The sequence below is a fragment of the Grus americana genome, chromosome 13 (genome assembly GCF_028858705.1).
Source record: "Grus americana isolate bGruAme1 chromosome 13, bGruAme1.mat, whole genome shotgun sequence".
Lineage (NCBI taxonomy): Eukaryota > Metazoa > Chordata > Aves > Gruiformes > Gruidae > Grus > Grus americana.
Genome location: NC_072864.1, coordinates 5,940,252 through 5,958,564, shown reverse-complemented (window position 1 = coordinate 5,958,564; position 18,313 = coordinate 5,940,252). Strand labels below are relative to the sequence as shown.

The 18,313-nt window shown below is 40.9% G+C and overlaps 1 long non-coding RNA gene across 1 annotated transcript in view; it reads right to left on the bottom strand.

Moving 5' to 3' along the window:
* Positions 1-18,313, bottom strand: part of LOC129212437 (uncharacterized) — a 298,847-nt gene that overhangs the window by 249,217 nt on the left and 31,317 nt on the right. The gene's annotated exons all lie outside the window — the stretch shown is intronic.

Below are 18,313 nucleotides of genomic sequence, written 5' to 3'. Positions count from 1 at the left end.
ATGTTTTAGTAGGCACTGAAATGTGAGGATTTTGTGGGTATTAACTACAATTGCAGCCTCCAAGAATTTACATTTCTGTTCTCACTATCCTTTGCCTATTTTCTTCAAAGTGTGAAAAGAGGTGTGAGTAAATTGACCAAAGCATTATATCTTCTTTTTCTGTTAATTTATACAGATCTTTGCATCTCAGATTGTTTTTACATGTTATTGTTGTACCATGTCATATAGAAAAATATGTTAATGAAAGGGAAGAACTGATCTAATAAAACGATGTTATTGAATTACTCTTGCAGATATTCTAGAGAGATGACTATGTAACCTTGGGGGGGTGTGCAAGTACATGTAAAAACACCCATTCACATCCACCTTCATATTGTATATAAATGAAAACACTAGTATAATGTGCTTACTCATTTGCTTTATTGAGTCCAGGTTTACAGAGTAACATGGATAGCTGCTTTATTCTTTAATGTTCCAAAAGTTGCTAAACTGCAATGAAACTCAATCTAAAGCTCCGCACTCACAACCAATATACACTGGGGTTTGGATCCTTGTGATTCTGAGCTTGATATCTAGTCAAGAGAATTGACCCATGCCTGCACGTGTCTCATTAAGGCTGCCCAGATATGTCATTTCCAATTTTTCATGTTGACCCCTCTACCTTCCTTGCTTAGCTAAAGTGTTCAGTCAACTCCATCCTGCCAAAAAAATTCTAAGCATACAGCTGATCCTGAGCTCTTCTCTTGACCCTTTGTAATGCTTAAAATAGTAGATGCTAAGAAATGCTTCAACAACTAGGATTAGACATTCCTTTTCATAACTTCCTTTACTGTTTTGCATTAAATGTTCAATATTTGAAGATGACAATGAATGTCTTTAATGAAATAAATAATGTATTTTTATATGTCTATATGTACATTTGTGAATATAGCTTACTTCTTCGAAAAATGCACAACTGTGGGGTAATCTCTAATTTGTAACTTTTAGTTACAGGATTAACACTAAATCAGCAACTCCTCTGTGTGTGACCCTGTGCTCTGCACAGCCAAGTCCATGCAGTCTCACTGCATTCTTGCCCAGCTCGTAGGAGACTGAGGAGATTCTAAGGACTCAGATATCAAATACAGCCTTACGGACCCCCTGCTGTTTACTGTGTTTCGCGGAGAATGGGACAGTTCCAGAGAGCACCTGCAAGGGTGAACATGCCTCTTAACCTGCCAGATTAGATAGTCCCAAACACAGGGCACAGGGCAGGAGGAGCAATCTTTTGCTGCCAGATGAGGACAAGGCTGGAGGGGTTCATGCCATGCTTAGATGCGGTTATTGCAGTGGGTCTCTACTCAGTAGGGAGCGCACAACTAAGAAGGGTGGCTAGCATGTCAGCTTTGCACCTCCATACACAGTACAGAGCGTGTATTCTTGACTGGCTGCTGCTCTTCCAAATATGGTGATTTCAGAAGCTGTTTCTGAGGGCTTCTTTGTTAAATGACATTTCAATTTAATACTACATTATCTGTAAACTACAGTTCACAGGCCAAATTCTTGCTCTCATTTGTCCTTGCAATGTCTGCAGTCCAAGAACAGTGTTACAGATTATGATAATCACCTTTTAAATTAATCAGGTGTAGCCTGCTAGGGCTGGTTCTTAAGGAGCCTTATGGAAAGGCAATGTCTTTCCCTGTGAAAATAATCATATATAATGTGCAGCACAGGAAGACCCTGCAGGATAAGACCTAAAGGTGTGACAGTGGCTCGGTGTGTTGCACTAGTCACATCTCCCCTGAGGACAACCTGAGTTCCTGCTGCCACTCACACTGTTCAGTATTACAGGTTCTCACTGCAGACAAAAGCTCATTTCTGCATCCATCGGCTGGTTCTTCAAGTGACAAATAAACCAGCTGTGGTGGGTTTTCCTAAATCATATTTATGAAATAGCACAAGCAGTTGTATGCCAAAGGCCTGATCCAGTTAGGTGGAAATGCACTGGCCTAGATGCTGCAAAGCATGGACGTACAAGTGCCATTGATGCAACGGGACTGTACACTAATTTGCCTCCTAAGCACGTGGTGAAGTGCTCTGCAAGGCTAAAACAAGACTGCTCAGCATCTTTCACTGCTTTCACTCCAGCTGAAGTTCAGATAATAGGGAATATTTTTTTCTTTCACTACAGTCCTCATGTGTTGCCACAGAAGTGCACTTGGGAAATAAAACTCCTTTGGCTGCCTGTGAGAAAATTCCCTCAGCACAATCAGTCAGTGCATACCATACTTTTGCTGTAATATACACAGGATCTTCTACAAACTTCAGGGTAGGAGGCAAAGAGTAGGAGGAAAAACTACTCCTCCCAAACATGCTGCTGAGGCAATTCATTGTGCTGCTTTATTCAGATTGGAATAGTCATCGCCCCAGAAGCCGAGTGCCTAATTACTGCTCTTGAAAAGTAAAGCAAGTGCTAACAACAAGAGATTTGTCCGCCAGTTCAAACTTTTGCTGGAGGGCACTCAATGCCTTCATCAGAAACAACTGGAAGTATGGTTTCGCATCATATATGGGCCCAGAAGGGCTACTTTATAGATCTCCAAAGAAAACTGAAGGCTTTGGTGGAGATACTTTTAAGTCTGACAGCATGAAGAGCTCCTTCCCTGCCAGCAAATGCATCTTCTACAGATAATCAACATTATCCTCTACTCCTATTCAGGAGAGAGGTTTGCTTCAGAAAACACATGGCTGTCCAAAGATACAGCCTACAACTGCCATTACTCCTGCAACAATGCAGTTTTCTGAATTAATGTTAAATGATGTAGGTAATTCATCCATAGTGCACCCACAGTGTTCTGCCTGAAGCAGCATGGAGCTCAGTGTCAGCTAATTAAGTACCTGGTGCTAAGTGTCTCCATAGCTTGACTGCTACTGGTATATGAGCAACTAGTTAACATTAGTTTGGGTATTTTCCACTACACTGCAGTATAAGATATAGCCACAATGTGATTTAAACAGAGCAGGTCGAAGCTATAATTGCAGAGTTTCCAAGCAGATGTAAACCTTTCTTCACCAAAGTTTACACTTGTGTCTTTTGCCACACTTCAGCTACATTCTTTATTGCTACTTCCCATTTAAGATCCTTTGAAAGGGAGAGAAATTTGTTGTAAATGAAGATTTCCAGGTTGGGAGGGGAAGGGAATATGTATCATTGAGAAGCACTGTATTATTATTTTACTTACGACTTACACGATTCTGGTCTAGTTTCCTTCTTTTGTGTTACAACATACTCAGATGTATTTCTGGTTAAAAGAATAGTACGAAGTCAAGACATTTCTGGCCTTGCACCAGGAGTGCCATAATTCCCTGCACACCTTTTACCCTTTTAGAAACAGATCTTCATAACTCTTTCTATATGGCTTGATATTTATCATCAGAAATATCTGACTATATCATAGACCTTTACCGAAAAACTTGTTGGTTCTGTAGGCAATGGCAGACTCTATTTTTCCCTTAGCGTTTTCTTAACGCTAATAATAAGCAATATGAAGATCATGTCACTTAGCTACAGGACTAAATCTCTCAGCAAAAACCTGTGTGATAAAGCCAAGTATTTTTCTAGTAAATATGAAGTCAGGCACCAACCTGTAATAAAGTCAGCTGTATGATAATACAGCACTGGATATGCATTCCTAGCACTTCAATACAGGATAAAATGCCAAAGAAAATATTCAGCAAAACATTCTCAGTTCCTGATTCTCATTTACAAAAGCACCTTTAAACTTACAATACTGTAAAAGAATATTAAGTTGGGCATAAACATAACGTAATATGCTATTCCTCCAAGGCCCCATCCCCACCAGCATGCTATAAAGGTGACTGGGCAGTCAAATCTGTTCCCTTATAACATTACGTCATGTTATATTCCATTTCAAAGTAATGTTTAAACATAACTCATTTGCCCTGAACTTCTAATTTGCAGCCCATTGTCCTTGTCCTCCAACAGCAACAATGAAAAAATGCTGTCAGCATCCCACTCCAAGATACAATATAATCGTGTTAGGCAAGTGAAGAAGTCAATGACAGTCTGACCCACAACCAGTACTTGCTCGAGAGTTGACTTCTGTTGCCTACACACATGAATAGGGATCACTCTGTGATGTCTGAGGAATGTGAACTCATCAGCATCTACTGCCTGCATGGTTTTAGTTCAATGATAAAAATAAATTTATTTTTGAGCTATGACCACCTCAATCTGCACTCAGAATTACATTTTCAGCTGGTGCATATCCGCATAGTTACAGGGATCCTCTCAGCCCAGTCTCCCACCCTTTGTGCCACAATTTCAGCTCTCCGAGACTCCTCCAGGCATTGCTCTGTTAGTGGTGTTGGGAGTACCTCGTACAGAGCACCAGAAAGAAAATGAAAAAGCTTGAGAAAGCATGTATCCTTCTAATAAATTATTCCTTTTCACTGCAAATTCCACAAAGGCTTGTTTATCTTTATAGTTTGTCATTACAGAACTATACGTCTCCTGGCTTCTGTGTCAGTTTGCCAAATCCTCTACATTTCATGAATGAAACCAGTATTTCTGCACAGGCCACCATCCCACTTACTGTTTTTAGAAGGGACTAGGCATCTTTCTGAAAACAGTTTTTAACACTCCAGCCTTTGCTATGGTAAATCAGATCAACGGGACCAAGTACTTTTGCCATCTTAATGTTCAGAGTTTCACTGAGATATAATTCGTAAATACCAGTATTTATGAATGAAACTTCAACTATTTACATAAATTTTAAAATTACTTTCATTACGGGGTGCATGTGTCAACATTTTGGTTTTCCAGCACTATTTCTCAGTCTTGCTTTCTCCCCGGATGATGACACAGCCAAGTCTTCTCATACACAGAGGATGTGGGGAGTTTCTTCACCATCATCAGTGAGAATTTGAGTCCTACTTCCATTTACTCACTACAAATGAAGAATCATGTGCCTGACAAAACTAGTGGGAAACTCCAGCTATTCATCCTAAAGGGATATGAGAATTTCTAACACCCCACAAACTATTCTCTCTCTCCCCTTCCTCAGAGGTTACTGTTTCTGTATCCACGTCAGCAGAACCAAACAGGGACCTCCTAGGGACTAACTACCAAAATTAGTAACTTGCTATGCTGGTCTTAACCAAAGTTGGTGGTAGACTAGTTATATCACTCTTACAGTTGGACAGAGCTTCTCAGGAGCATCTTTGGGTCAGCAAAGTTAATTCATCTCATTCCGAACTGGTGCAGGGTACTTAAATCAGCACTCCCAACTCTACAAACAGAGCCACTAAATCTTTAACAGCAGCGAACAAGTAAGTCTCTCTTTTGTGTTTCAGTGAAAAGACAGCCAACAGTGACAGCATGACAAGGGATATTTTGTCCTGTTCCTTTCAGTGGCCATTTCCCCTAATCCACAGGCTGGCCTGTTGATTCAGCCATGACTCAAAGAAAAAGACCCTCCAGAACATGAGCACCACCTCCTGTGAGACGTGAGCCTTCCTGGCAGGTCTCGTCCAATTCTCCATCACACAACTGTACTTTTACTACAGATGGAGATTCTCAATCACATTCACTCTGATTTCTTACCGCCTCAGATGTTGGAGCAATGTTAAGTAATATTAATTCTGTTTATGCAACCTCTAATGCAATTCAGTTTCACAGTACATCATGTGTCATTCGATCCTGTAATTTTGCAGTCTCTCCAGACTAAATCTGACCTTAACTGGTTTAACACAACCGGCTCTGAATCAAACCAAAATATTGACTTTGAGGTTACATATGTGGTTGAGGGATCATACTTTTTCCCTAATTGAAGCTAGAATTAAAGCAGTGATATTCAGTTATAAGGTCATCCTAAATGGTAGAACCGAGATGGAGATTTTCTTCTTACATTCTGATATATCAAATGGAGATGGAAAAATTCCTGAAATGTTTTGGCTTTGGCAGAATATCTAATTTGTCCTCAGATGAGCCTGCATGCATAATTGAAACTATAGCAGTAATACTGCTATTGAGGCTAATATTATAGTTGCCTTCAAGATGGTCTGCAATAACGGGAGTATGAATTTAGCATAGTGAGTTATACAAACTGAATCATATACATGCAAACTATCACAGGATGAGAATCTTCACTAACTGTGATATTTGGTATTGCAAACATCAGTACAACTGAAGTAATCTATCCAAACTCACATGATTCTGGATGTTAAAAGGAACAAACGTGTCACGGTCCTTCTCATTGCCTCTCTATCTGGACAACACTGTGCAAACACAGAAAAAGTTCCATCAACTTTGATAACATCAATACATCACCCTTCACTCATGTATTCAGTGTGATGTTCATTAAAGTTCATTCCAATTTATTAAAAGCGACTCTAAATAAATGAATGTGCAGTTGACTTCAGCCAGGCCTGAATCAGACACTACAATTTCTGAATTACTTTATTAACCACAGTCTACTAAATCAATAATATCTGGATCAAAACCATCTCTCTTTCAGCCCTGTAATTACAGAGTAAGATTCTTCATTGTACTATTATTGTGGATTAAATTGATTCCACATACTTCTAGAGAATGGTATTTTCAAAGCCTCCATCTGTTCCATTTTCCTTGTCATGTTCTCCTGTCAGCTAAATTGTCAACCTTTCACTCCTTACTTGGACAACTTCTGAAAATGTGGGCTCATCAATTCAAGTGCATAACCGAGGCAGACATTGCCCATTGTAACTTAAACGACCATGACGCATCAGTAGTGCAATAATGTCGAAAGGAGATTTCGGTAAAGGAAGAAGTCAGATGAGAAAGTAACGTACCTTTCCTGACACATAATCAAATATATTTGTTCATATTCAAAAAATAAAAAACCTCTGAAAGAAAAAAAAGGAAACTAAAAATGATGACTGCACATGTTGATGATGCCCCGGGATATTTTAACTTGCTTGCCAAGATATGCTGGGTTTCATGAAGCTATTGTGTTTATTCTTGTTGTTCAATAAAAAATAATTAGTTGCCATGGTAACTGCCACATCATGTCATGCTTATGTTGTTTCTGGGATAAAGAGCACCTTCTTCAAAAAAAAAAGTCATCACTTTGTGGTAAAATGCTTTTGCTTTTTGTCATATCTATGAGAAACAGTTTCACTCTATTTTAAACTTCCTGTATGGAGACGACACCATATGGTCAGACAATGTTCTTTTCCCTTTCCGTAGCGGAATAAGCCATTTGTATCTTCGTTACAGAATTAAACAACGGTCATGATTAACAAAGGACACAAAATATTTCCAGTATCTTTTTGGATGTTCAAGGTGCAGCTTTTTAATGCAATCAAAATAATAAACCAATTGCCTCAGCCCACACCTTAGTAACGCATTTCATAGAATAAGGTGGTGTATTGATTGAACTTGTATTAAGTGATACGAAAAGGGAAGTATTAGGCTTTGAAGAAAGTGGTAGCAGATTGTGCACAGATTTATGGCTGCTCTAGAGCATGCAAAAGCTTCATTAGCAGTGCAGGTGAAAACAAGCAAGACGACCTGTGAGGTCTGACTATGGCTGGTCCAGCAACACTGTAAAATGTGCCATTCCTGCATCTCCTCCATCTCACCTTTCACTATGCCAGGACATGTCTTCCAAGCTCATCTGGGACCTTGCAAATCCGCCCTGAGGGTTACTGGTTTGGAGTAAAGCAGATCATAGCTCATGCTTCCCAGCAGCCACAACATTCCTTATCACTTTCTCTTCCCATTTAGTCAGTGGCATTCATTTAGGCAGAGGTAGCAGAGCCAAAAAATGTCCTTTTCCACTCCCAGAAGCCTACCTCTTTGTGCAACTGCCCCACCACCCACTTTTCCTATACTTAAAGCTACCTAAGCAGATTCTACACAAGGAAATGTTTTGACTTTACTTTTCACAATGTCTTTTTCTGAAAAACTTCCTAAGAAATAATTAACAAATGTGTTCTTTAAAGAGACATTATGGTCTAATCCAAATTTGCATTCTATTATCAACAAACAGGCTAATATTTGTTTATTGTTTTATTATTCAAAGCCCAGATTTCAAAATAAGTGATGTATATGTATCCCCTCAGCGTGAGCACGGTTTGTGCATACAAGTTTGGGATACTCAGTAACTCAGATGTGCACAGACAAATAGAGTAGCTGGATTCCACTATGTCTAAGTCATTCTGGTCATCTTTCAAGATGCTCAACAATGTCAACTCACACAGTATGAGCTTTACTAATTTTATTTGTGTCATTTGACTAGTCAAGGCTTATAAAAAATATTTCTTCTTCTATGAAAAGAAAATCTGGTATTCACTGAGCAACTTATCAAATTTTACAAACAGTTGGACCCACAGCAATGCTGCCTAAAAGTGATATTCAGCAGACAGACCACTACAGATGAGGACAGGGAAAAGAAAACTGGGAAAAATTATTACTAAGGCAGAACAGAATCGATAGCGAGTGCCTTTCCAGACTTATGATGAATTAATGTATCTTTAACATTAACAATAATTCGATTCATGGTGCAGTGAAACACACCTTATCTAGGTGCAAGAATCCAAGGAACTCCATCTTCATTCCACCACGGTGTTTAACACCCGTTCCTAGAAGTGACGGGTACAGCGCCACTAAATACGACAAATATCAAAGCCTCAGCACCTGAGAGAGGTGAACATAAGCCTCCAGCTTATTTGTATGCATACAAAAAGCTACATTAAAATAATGCTATTTCTGTTCTATTTCAGACTTTCCAAATGTCACATTTACAGCTGCACATGCAATCTTAATTTGTCTCCCGTGTGCATCCAGCCTGCGCATTGTGGCAGGCAGGCTGTCAGAGACAAAATGTGACCATATAGTCCAAGATCACAATACCTACATGCATGGAAATGAACAGAGCTTGCATAATGACCGTAATTCTGAAATTCTTCTAACTTCTGAGTGGATTTTTACCATCTCCCATATACTAATTACTAGACTGAATTTTGAAAGATTCAGATTAAAGAAAACATTTGTGGTGTGTACAACTTTTAATGTGCTCTCTGTTGTCAACAAATACCAGGAGAAGGATTGATTCCTTGCTACTCAAAACAGGTTCCCATCACTGGGGAACAGGGCAAAATATGCACCAGCTCAAAACAGGAGAAGGCTATTATCTTCCAAAGATAGCACTGCATTTTTAGCACCATGCGTTGTGTTCATCCAGTGCTCCAGAAGCAGGGTTATGAAACAACGAGACCAGATCCTGAGTAAGCTGAAGGTGGGATGCCTGATGGGGAGGATGGTGCCACCTTGCTTTCCCAGACCTCCCAGGCTTCCTAAGGACACCGCTGGCCCTGTCTGCTCCTGCATGTCTGGCACCATGAGCTGGGCTCTGCAGAGTTCAGTGATTTTAGCAGACTGATTGGATTTCCCCGAGGATCTCCTGCCAGAGAAGGGAAATGGTGATTTTTAACACCTCACAGCTTGGTTAAATTTGAAAGGAATGGCATTGGACCAGTAAAGGCCAGTTTGTAACCTTGGTGGCTTGGTTTTCTGGTTTATTCTTGGGTTGTTTTTCCTTAGTAAGTATATAAAGATTGCTGTATGCTGTTGGGATGATAATGTTTCTCTAAGAAGTGTTCAGACTTTTTATATTGGATAATATTAGGCAACCTGAGTCCAAGAGGTTGGTTCCACTTTTAAATTACATCTGGTTTATATATTAATACACAAAGTAAGACCTGCATATTTCTGGGATCTTTTTTTTGTAGCAAGAGACTTGATCAAAAATCTAACAAAGAAATAAAACAACATCTAAAAAGGAAAAACACCCCAGTTGTCATTACTGTAATTTGGGGGGAGGATTTCACAAGTGCTCTTTTGTTACTTTTAAAATGTATTGATGGAATTTATGCTTTTTCTTTTTTTTTTCTGAGATGGTTACTTAAATGTTTAATTGAATTTAAGTATCTTAACATTTTGATCATGCTTATGAGAAAATTTGGAAATTATTACTAACCAGGAATAACTCCTACAACAAAAATTGAAAAGAAAAATGGAGCTACTCTACACACCTTGGAATGAAAATACTCTGGAAACTATAAGAATATTTCCATGTGTCTGCACTTTTTCAATCATCAGACTAGAGGGTTTTTTAATAGCCCTAGATTGATTTAAAAAAAAAAAAAGACATTTTAGGACTTCTTTATTAACACATGAATTTCACTTATACCGTGATTTTACAATCCATACTTTTGACCCATTTGCCATCAATTACATTTCAACCGTAAAGCTAAGCAAACAAAGACTCTATTTTCCTTTCCATACTGCACACTCTCTGCATTGGATGGAGCTGCACTGGGGTTCACAGCCCTTGCAGGATGCCACTCCCTTTTCCCTCACCAGAAAACATGAGTCAGACTATTTAGCAAGAAGCAAGAGTTTGCTGGAGAAGCATTTTATTGCAGCATGTAGTATACTGGCAGGCGGGAGGGGGCACAGTTTCAGTCTGATTTTTATTTATAGATTCATTTAAAGGGTATGGCTAATGGTCAACATAAATTTGAGATGAAATCGGAAGTAAAAGTGAAACCTTATTGTTTCATAGGAGCAAAAAAAATTACAGAGCCTGAAGGAGCGGAGCAGAGTTTAGAGCTTGTCGCAAGCTATGATCACTGGCCCACGGCTTGGTCTTTAAGACAGAAGCCAGTGGCAGCCTCTGCAGTGTCCTCAGCAGCAGCATAAGGACACACATGCCCCATGGCAAGCTCTGTTTATGTCTACGTTTCAGAAGCTTATATCCTCTTTGAAACTTATCCTTAACCTAATTAAATTCTTTATGGGTTTGCCTGCTCATGCTGTCCCTAGAGATATGCACACACACACAAAGTTTATTCTGGAAGGGAAACAGTGGACATACCCCAACTTCCTGGGCACACACCATCGTGGGGGCAGAAGCGTAGGTGCAACTGCAGGACTAAACCAAGACACATGAAGGAAGATTAAAAGTCTTTCTGAACAGAGGAATCAGAAAACAAATAGGATGTGTGATCTAATACAGCGCATCAATAATAATATTGGCAGAGACAGTTATGCCCCACAAGGAATACCTGTGCAGTGCAAACCCAGCGCAGCACGAAGCTGCCCTGTGCTGCAGACTAGGTTCGTTGCACATTGTCAGCAGTTTGCTTATGGCTTTTCCAGGTTTCTTCCCAGTAAGTAGGTCTCACCTGCAAGAAGTGCCACACTGTAGGAGCTTGGCTGTTAGCACAGCCCTTACCAGCATCTCAGAGAGATTTTGTAGCCCACACTGAGACTTGCACTGCTCTAGCTCCAGCAGAGGCAGAACTCAAATCACCTGGCTCAACAGCAGCTCAGTTCTGGGGGACCTGTCAGTCTGGTAGTGTTGACTTAGCCCTTATCTTTTACAGTCTTTACTTATCCTGTTTACCCACTGAAATTCAGACAAAACTTACCTCCTTCTTAGTTCATTGATTTATTAGTGGGAAAAGACAGTCCTGCAGCAATAGCTTGAAAATCCGAATTCCCCATTTCTGATTCTTTATAGGGTCTTCTAGATTCCCCCATCTGGTGAAAAGGTATGGCCACTTATAAGCTACCATATCATTTCACCCGTTAGCACTTGCGGCAGTGATTCTCTCTTGGCATGGGTCTAAGCAGGTTGCACCGCAAAAAGCCCTGATTTCAATTGCAATCTCCTTCCGGTACAGCCCTACGGATGATGAGCAATAAACAGCACTCATAAGCAATCGGTTCGTACAATGCTCATCTGGCAGTGGTTGTTTTGAACACTGTCCATAGCTGAGTCACCACCATTGCATCTTCTCCGCTGGGGTATCGCAAGAGCCACAGGGAAGGCAAACAAGGTGGCAGTCAAAAAAATGCTGCTTTCACTTCTGGCTGGAAAGCAAATAATTTTCTCCTTCCACTCTCATTTTTCAAATTGCATTCATGTAGTTCTTGTGCTGTCTTATTAAATCATATATAAATAAATGTTGCCTAAGAATTAAACATTTCTCTGAGAGACACAATTTAGCCATTAGCCATAGTACAATGTTTTGAGATAATTTAGTGATGGGCACAAACAATGAAAATCATATGGAAACTGTCAAAAATTAAAATAATTTTCAGCCCAAAGCTGTGTTTATAGAACGATGCTTAAGTTTCAAAAAGTGAAAGATCAGATCACCAGTTCAGTGTACTAAAAAAAAGCAATAACAAAAGCCTTACTTATAAAGGTGTGATGAAAAAGATTAATACAAACCTGAAATCAGTAATCTGAAAGACTACTTTATCATACAGTGTCTGAATAACATTGGGGAAATATTGATTCATTGGTCATTCAGTATTTGAAAACATCACGCTTTTCATTACACACATACCAAAAGAAAGGTCTTTCCGTTTTAGCTCTGCAGTGACACTGTTATCACTGTAAATTATCTCAGCATTGTCTCAAAACCGAGAGAATGCAACAAGTTCTATTCTTCACTAATGGTTTAAAAAAGAAAGGCACAGACTTCCAAAGGCATTGTAAGTCAACATAGCTTAAACACCTGAATGCTTAAGTAAATTCTGAATTAAGTTCCTGGTTCTGCCTGGTTGCTTTGAAAATCTGAAAATAAATTTTCTATCCAAAATACTTCTGGGCATTGTCATTCCACTACTTTAACTCCACAACGCACGTGTTCTTTATAAAGTATGGACTACATTACACTCGACGCATTAGCATTCGATTAGGATTCAGTTTCTGATTATTCACATTAGAGATGTCCTTATCGAAAACACACAGATGGGAGAAGATTTAATAATTATTCTTTTCATATAAATTCACAGAAAGAAGTCAGGCAAATATTTCCTTATAAAAATTAATGGAGGTCTGCTAAACTGCTCAATGGTTGAAACTAATTTCTTTTAATCACCAAGAAAATTAAATATTAAGAAGCTACATTTCCCATTTATTTCATAAATTTCTGTGCAAGTAGGAATAAAGATTTCCCACATGGTCAAAACCCAAAGAGGGAATGAATTAAAAAGCCAGAATTTCAGACTTAACTGAACCCTGTGGTCTCCACTGGAGAGAGACGTTTGCTTTTCAGTTAGCTTCCTTCCACATTTCATGCTATTAGAGCGCAGTGCTGAAGGTGAGAGCTAGGCTTGGCCACCAACCCTCCTCTGGAATACTATTTTTCTCCTGTGCACAAACCCCTGAAAACTGACAGACCTGCAGTGGAATGGAACAAAGGACAACTCTGACTGCCTTAGTATTTTCTCAACTTCCCTCCCTGCCTTTGCTTAAAAGATTCATTCCTCTTCCCACACTTTTTCTTTCAAATTTCTCCTCTACAAGCACAGATTTCAATGGCAGAGGAAGCTTCCTAGGATTAAAATCTATCCATTTAAAGCAAGACTCTTATGCCAATTAGTGTTTGTAGGAAACACGTTTTGCTTAAATATATATATATATAAACCAAAATGTCATTTTACACTTAAACCATGACAGTTTGTATTCTGACAAAGAAAAGTAACTGTACATTGCATGTGAGAGCGCATAGCCAGCAGGAGACAGCAGGCAAGCAAGGGCTATGAAAAGTTTAGCGGACGTCATTATACACAATGTACGTCTTATTTCTCAACAACATGAACAAATTCTGGCACCGTTATTCTTTCTGAATAGCACTTGACTCCCAAGTGGACCGTTCACATCATCTTAAGAAAGGCTTGAAGAGCACAGCCCCTGGTGAGCCCAGGATGGTCCAAGGAATGAAACGTGTGAACACAACTGCGCAGGTCAACACTGCTCCATGGACAACTCTCATTTCTTCGAGAGCAAGAAATTAGATGTTGTCAGGCAAAAGAAAACCCGCTGTTCCTGGATTCGTACAATGCTTGTGCTACGTAAGAGCTCTCCCCAGACACCTCAGTAAGGTAGTATGGCTGAGAACCTGTTTAATGGGGATTTCAGAAAGGATATTGGCAATTCTGGGGCATGCAGTTATCTCTTTTTTTGCCCCCATTTTATCCCATTGCTGCCTCCTAAACTTTCCTGGTTGTGAACATGGTTCTGGCTACAAGCTGTACTTCTGCTGGGCTCTGCCATTGCCTACAGTGGACTAGGTAACTGTACTCCATCAGGCTTAAAATATTGCTCAGAACTGCTGCATTCCCTCCTTCCAGAGATTAAAATTCAGAGATTAACAGGTTTGTGGGTTCAAGGGCCAGGAGGGGTCAGCATGGGAACCACTTTCCCTCTCCTGAAATCAATTCCAAATAACAAGGCAAGGAATAACGTTCTCCTAACATGGTTAAGTGTCTGACGAAGCTGCATTCGCTGACACAGAGACGCCTGGCGTGACTGTGGTTAGACACCCGCAGGGTGCTACCGTGCCAAACTGCAGCCGGGTACCACGCTCCCAGCGCCGCGCTCCAGCAGCCTCCTTTGTGCTACTTCTGTGGTCACCAGATCCTGCGAGGGAGTTGAAAGTGAAGATTCATCACTTTGTAGAAGTCCTCGGGTGGTTCAGCTCTCTAAAACACGGTGCCAGCAGGGCACGCAAGCACGATACCAGGAAATGTTGAGAGCGTGCAGGAGAGGTTGAGCTGCAGCTGTAATTTCAGGAGTGGAAGTACCGTGTTAGGGGAGGTTGTGCTTCTGCCAGCTCAGGTGGGCTGGACTCCTTTCGCCAGCAGCCCCCCCTACCCCGCCAACGCAGATGTCTGTGACCGTGCCTCGGAAGCCCAGACAAAAACCTAAGCGGGGTGGAAAGCTTTTAACTCACTGGAAAAATGACATTATTTTTTCCTCTAGATCTGTTTTTCAGTCCAGCTCATGGTTCAGCCACACAAACATGCATCCCAGTGCAGAACTCAAGAAAGTGAACCACGTGGCCCCACCACCGGTGAAAACCTCCTGGATGAACCACAGCCTTTGGTACGCTTCTCCCCCTTCTTTATCCAACGCAGGAGGCTAACACAAGACTCGCTCACCACCACCATCTATTCACTGCTATTAAGTATTTTATAAGCAGCATGCATTACCGTGCTCCCGTGGCAGGGCCCCCAAGACATCACTGCATGTTTGAAAACCCATTTAGATCGCAGCCAAAAAGCTTGGGCACAAGTACGCTTCCCTGGCCGCTCTGAACTGTCCTCCTTAGGGCATGACTTCCTGGGGAGGGTTTGCAGCATCGCTGGTGGGGGAAAACATGCTGTTCCGACGCTATGGAAAACGGGTATGGTCTTGTAAAACCAGCGATGCCATTTTTTGGTAGTGAGGTTGTTTTTCACAGCCATTTACATCCCAGGAAAAAAAAAAAAAAGAATTTGTGCACATTTCTTCTCCACAGTGAAGCATTTGCTAAGCCTGCCTTCCCAACTTGTTCTGTACACTGAGCTTCTGTCTGCCTGTTTTGTTTTGGCTGTTCTAATTTACATAGTATTTCCTCTCCCTGTGGAGATTTCAAGGTTATGCTGGGGTCAAGCTGTATCTTTTGCAAATCAGGATGTAAACAAGTCTGGATAACTCATGTGATATTGCTCTGCCCACCCCCTTTTCTGTTTAGGGGGTTTTTTTAGATGTATATTAGCATCAAAAATGATCTGGGATCCTTTTAAAGATCCAATTTCATACTTTCCAGCATCCAGCAAATTGGCCACATAGCAGGGAAATGCCAAGTGCTCTGAAATAACCATAGCAAAGGAAGCTATGATAAGAAGCCCAGCGCACCGAAAACTCACCGAAAAAGCAATATCCTGTCAACTAGAATTTGCTCATGTAGTAAAAAGAACTTGAATTTTATGTTCAGAAACATCTCCATAAAGCACCTTCGCACCACAAAAAAAAAAAAAAAGAGAGAAAAAAGGTTTGATTAGGGATGGAATAGGCTTAGAATAATTCAAGCTGGTGAATCCTTGCCAGCTCCACTCCTCCACACATTCCTGCCTGCATTCTGATCTCATTATGTGCCGGGCGAGCGTGAGCTTCACTGGAACAGTTCTCACCCATCTGCATCCTCTTCTTACTTCTCAAACTGAAGGAGGATGTATATTTATAACCCCCTTCGAGATACTACGCGGATTCATGGCGCAAAGGCAGCACGTGGTGTTCGTATGCTGGGCAGCGCGAAGGTATGGAATAGCTTACGCAAAAGATGCACGTGTGTATTTTCCTGTTCATCCTGTTTTACGAAGCTGAGGTTTCACTTCAAATGGCTACATGAACTGCCCTAATGCCTTGCTGTTTCCAAATTAAGACCAAAGCTTATGCTCAAACACCAATTCATCCTCCCACAGGTATTGAACGTATCTAGATGTATCAAGCGAGGTCCCCTAAGGATCTGTCCTGAAACCAGGTCGATTCAGTATCCTCACTAATGACTCGGCTCGTAAAAAGCACAGCGCGGAAGGTGCGGATGCTGGGGAAAGTTGCGAATGTTTAAAGATTCCTTCAGAATCCAGAACGGTCTTAATGAATTGAAGAAACAGTCTTATACCAAGCAAAGACACTCAGTAAAGGCAAGTGTGAAGTACTGAGTAAAGGAAGGAGAAATCAAATGAAAAAATACAAAACAAGAAATAACTGGTTAAATAAGAGTACTGCAAAATGAGTGACAGGAGTTATAGAGGACCCCAGGTGGAATATGACTCAACACCATGACACACTCAATAAAAAAAGTAAAGTTCATTCAATGATGTATTAATAAGACTGATGCATGTCAGACATCGGAAATAATTATTCCCTTTCATGAAGCATCAGTGAAACTTCGCTTAGGGTGCAACTTGGAACACCATATTTTACCAAAAATGCAGACAAATTTGAGAGGAAAACATCCTCCTACACGGAAAGGCTGAATTTCTTCTCTATTTGTTTGGTCAGGAGGAGACTCAGGAGAATATGATAGGAGCTTCCAACATAGTAAACAAGAATATGTGACAGATAACATAAGAACTCATTTAATTCAGAGCAAGCAATATATAAGCTATATATTAGGAAAAGTTTTCTAAGAATAGTTAAGAGCTGCAGAAGGATATCTGCAGGGTATCTCTGTGTCTGCCTAATTATCCTTGCCTCTCAGCATGGCTGATTATCCCAGGCTGGCTACACTGTGCCTGGCTGATAGTCTGTCCAATGTCAAAATCAGCTGCTCCGAGCTAGTTGTGTTCCCTCTGCTCCGTGCGACGTTTCGCAGCACTACTCTGCATTCAAATGACGTCGAGTTCCCTGCAGGACTGCATCACTGTGATTCAGTGCTCAACTACAACAAGTGTAGCTGGTCCGAGATTTTTTGCCTCACCTGCCCACACCAGAATGGCAGAGGCGGGTGCTACTCAGTACAGGTTTCTGCCAAGGACACAAAAACACAAAGGGAAGCTGAGCAGCACATTAGCTCAGCATGCAAGGAAAACACGTGGGACCTCTTTCCAAATCCCAGGAAGGCAGGTCACCCTACTTCGTGCAGAGCCAAGGTATCACCAGGCAGGTCCCCAGCAGTATCTTCTCTTCTTAGGAAAGTGCATCTCCCAACTCTTTCTCAGCGTTGAAGTTCACTGGCAACCCTTGTCTTGCAGAGAAGCCAGATCCATCGAAGGTTATCATTCCAGAAAAGAAGGGAGGAGCTTCTTATGACAGTAAAAACATTTTTGCTTGTCTGGGCAGCATTCGGGACTCCACTGTTCCTGTGCTCAGACTCTTCCCATATACTCTACCCGCTGTAGCTGACACAGCAACATCATGGAACAGGTTTTTTTAAGTTCTCTTACAGTCAGTACAAGGGAGTCTTGCAGGAATATCCCAGGTATAGCAGCCTTTCTGGTGTAAAACAGCTTGGGCAAGCTGAGGATCATGCCCAAAATGGAAGGCTTCGTAGCAGAAGTATCACCAGACCTGCTGACTGGGAGCCCAGCAATGACTCCCTTACAGGTTACTGCCATGGGCATGTTTTCAGGGCTCCTCTTCAGGATGTGACAGCCCTTGTCAGAAGCCCAAAGGACCTCAGTAGTTCTGGAGACGAACAAAAATAAAACCCTCTTCGTCTCAGAGCTGGAATGCGACCCAATGTGTACATATGGGAAAAAATAATTGGAATAGACAAAGCCATGGGCAATTGGGCAGATGATGTGCCTGAGAACTACGAACATCTGTTGTGTGGTAAATATGCAACCATCAGCTTTTCTCCATAGTCTATAAACAAATTCAAATACAAGAACAGGATGATAGCTTTTATTTATAGGTGTCTATCATAGAAGTTCGGGAATTAACACGCCATTGTAAAACACTAACTTGACAGATCAGGT